Genomic DNA, 3,891 nt, shown 5'->3' with positions numbered 1-3,891 from the left:
TAAATGGTGTGCGTATTTATTGCTTGATTTATGAGTGCTCGTCAACTCAGATGTTTCTGGTCTTCCCAAGTAGACTCACAGCAAGTCGTGAAGGCATGTGTGTGTAGGTACGCTTGTACACACACACATACACATACACGCAGCCGTCCACCTTCTCACAGGCAGGAGGGAGGCCGCCTGATCAACTGGAATGGGTAAGTTTTGGAGTCAGATCTGAGTACAACGTGCAGCATCACTGTTTACCAACTGTGTGGCCTTATGCCCCATCTGTCATTCCAAGCCTCAGTGTTTCAGAGATAATACATTTAAAACAACACATCGTTCTTAGTATGGCAGCTGGTATTATACTAAAGTATTTTGTTTTGAGACGGTCTCACTGTCACCTAGGCTGGAGTGTAGTGGTGCAATCATGGCCCACTGCAGCCTTGATCTCCTGAGCTCAAGTATTCCTCCCACCTCAGCGTCCTGAGTAGTTCAGGCTACAGGCACACACCACCATGCCAGGCTATTTTTTTTCTTAGAGATGGGGTCTCACTATGTTGCTCAGGCTTGTCTTAGACTCCTGGCCTCAAGTGATCCTCCCGCTTCAGCTTACCAAAGTGTTGGGATGATTAATCTTTTTTTTTTTTTTTTCTTTTTGAGATGGAGTTGCACTCTTGTTGCCTAGACTGGAGTGCAATGGCATGATCTCAGCTCACTGCAACCTTCACCTTCTGGGTTCAAGCAATTCTCCTGCCTTAGCATCCCGAGTAGCTGGGACTACAGGCACCTGCCACTACGCCTGGCTAATTTTTGTATTTTTAGTAGAGATGGGGTTTCAACATGTTGGCCAGGCTGGTCTTGAACCCCGACTTCAGGTGATCCGCCTGCCTCAGCCTCCCAAAGTGCTGGGACTACAGGTGTGAGCCACCGCGCCTGGCCGATTTTTAATCTTATGATGAGTAGTACTGTTGCTGTAGGAGATTGTGGTGAACTGTGAATCCTGATGATGGTTTCTTGTTGAACTTTCACCTCTTCGGGCCTTAACACTTCCGGGAAGATGAATGTTGAGACACTGCTTCGCCGCCTTCTTTTATGTTCCCTAAACTGGTGGAGCTGAGAGCCAGATTGGCTCCTCCCTTCATTAGGTCAGCCTTGCAGGGAGCTCCTTGCTACCTGGTTAGGAAACCTGTTTGATGTCAGGCAAGAACATAAGTGACTCTTGTGTTCCTTTGTATTGGGGTAGAGGAAGAAAGGCAAGCAGACAGGCTAGATCACACATTTAGTGTGTGTTTAATGTGAGGCTACTACATGGTTTTCATTCTCATGCATATCCACAGATCGGGTACAGGAATTTGAAGCAGGCTGGGGTGCTGGGGGAAGGCATAGTCTATGGGGCAGATACACTTAGTAAGTAGAACAAAACCAAAGAGAGTGGTTTTTAGGGATACTTTATTGAGAGTGGTTTTTAGGGATACTTTATTGACATGAACAAGGAGTTTACTGAAAAATAGCACATACAGGCATTATGTGTTGAGGGCTTAGGTGGTCAGGAACATTTCTAGAGTTTGGAAAACAATTGGCTGTGGAAAATCAAGAAAAAGCAATATGAAGATGATAACATGGAAAATACTTCTATCTGTTGCAAGACTAAGAGTTTGTGGATTTTGTTGGATGGCGGTTCACAAGCCTGCAAGCACTCGGCCTTCAGCGGCCTCCCTCTCCATCACACACACTGCTGAGCAGAAGCAGCTCTTGCCAAGCAGTGACACAGGGAGGAAGCACAGAGCATTGCTGGCTCTGAGGGTTAGCTGGCCTGGGCTGGAGACCCGAGTTTGATGTATAAATCAGACTTGCTTGGAAGTGCTTATCTCCTGAGTCCTGCTGCGAACTCAACTAAGGGGGAGGAAGTGGGCTGAATTAATCATGAGCTGTCCACCAGCTGAGAGTTTAGAGATTAAGTAGGGTTTGATGCTGTTTTTCAGACCGATGACTGCATAGCACACTGAAAGTCTAGGCTAGCGCTTGACAGAGTGGGTGCAAAAAGATGTTACTGGAATGAGTGGATGATCAGACTGGCAAGCACACCAAGCACTATTCAGATACATTGGCAGTGACTAGGTGAATTCACTGAATTAGGGATTTTTCATTTACAAAATGAGGTGAGAGGAAGGCTTATTTTTTTGTTCTTGTTTTTTCATTTTCATGTTAAACTGGGAAAGGACAAACTAAGATATATTCTGAAGTGTGTCTAGCTCTTGCTTCTTTTTCTTCCTGCAAAGATGAAATGACACAGCCTTTTCCCTCAGATTTATGTGAGGAGGACTCACAGATTCTGAGATGGGTAGAATTTCTTGTTTTGATCCAATAATTTTGGGGAGAGAGGAGGGAGCTGCTGTCTCTTAACCATGCACTGCGCTTCACACTTTCCAGCATATTCCTGCTTTGAAAAGTGACTTTCCTAGTAATATTTCTAGGTGGACATCTAAGGAGAAACCTGCAACTGAGAAGGAAGTCTGAGTGTGTATTCTCTATTTGGGAATAGAGAAACTAAAGGGGCATGCCATTAAACAAGTGGTGAGAATAAAGGCTGGGGTAGGGACAAGCAAGGAGTGTTTGAGGTTGGGGCTCTGATTCAAGACTGAGGTGACAGTGAAGGTCAACAGGGCAAGGTGCTCTTGGGGCCAACTGGATTGAGCAATCACATTCATGGCTGTGAAGCAGTAAGAATGGGAAAATCAGACTGAGCCAAGCTTGGCCTTTAGTGAATTGTGTTACCGAGGATCAGACATGGGAAATATCCAGCACCAAGACAACAGATGGGGTTTCCAAAGTGATAATAATAGCCCTTGAGAACTCTTCTAAGCCCTTTAATAAGCAACATCAGGCCAGATAAAGCTTCCAGAGAAACACACATCTAGTCTGGGTCTTTTATAAGATTATGGGAAGAGACAGGGAGGTGGGTGGAGATTGGAAGTAGGCTGGTGATCACAGTACCTTGTTGATTTACAGTCAGGATCAAATCTCCCAGGAAGGAGTTTAGTTGCAATTCAGGAGAAATAATGATGTACAAACCAACTAGAAAGAGAACCAAAGTAGGACCGACTCTCAAAGCACATTGCTAGCATCCACCAAAAAGCAAAGTGGTAGAGAAGCAGTGAGTGGGATTAGGGGTGAGAGAAGATGGAGAACATTAGGACAGGCAAGACAGGCAATGGTTAGATGGAAGCTAAAAAATAAGAAAAGGAAGCAGCTATGTTCTCAGTGGAAAGAGAACGGAAAGAGGAGTCAGAAGACCTGGATTCTCGCTGTCCACCTACCAGCTAGGTTTCCTTATAATTTAGTAAAGCTACTTAACCTCAGAGAGCCTCAGTTTCTTCTTTTGTAATGTGAGTATTCATAATATTGACCTCACAGGGCCAGTTATAGAGAAGAAATAAAATAGTTAAGTGAAAATACTTTGTAAACCATATAGTTCTAATGAAAGTGTCAAGAATGAGAAGAATGTAGAAGTTAGAAAGAGTGTGGAAGGTAACCTGTCAAGGATAAATAAGTGATAGGTACCATTCAGCTTCATTAAAAGCCATGCAAGCAGCATCTAAGTTGGGTTTTTTTTTTTTTTTTTTTTTTGAGGCAGAGTCTCGCTCTGTCGCCCGGGCTGGAGTGCAGTGGTCAGATCTCAGCTCACTGCAAGCTCCGCCTCCCGGGTTCACGCCATTCTCCTGCCTTAGCCTCCCGAGTAGCTGGGACTACAGACGCCCGTCACCTCACCCGGCTAGTTTTTGTATTTTTAGTAGAGACGGGGTTTCACCGTGTTAGCCAGGATGGTCTCGATCTCCTGACCTCGTGATCCGCCCGTCTCGGCCTCCCAAAGTGCTGGGATTACAGGCTTGAGCCACCGCACCCGGCCCG

This window comes from Rhinopithecus roxellana, chromosome 15 (assembly GCF_007565055.1).
Source record: "Rhinopithecus roxellana isolate Shanxi Qingling chromosome 15, ASM756505v1, whole genome shotgun sequence".
NCBI classification, from domain to species: Eukaryota; Metazoa; Chordata; class Mammalia; order Primates; family Cercopithecidae; genus Rhinopithecus; species Rhinopithecus roxellana.
The sequence above is the reverse complement of the archived record's forward strand: the minus strand, read 5'-3'. Positions refer to the sequence as shown.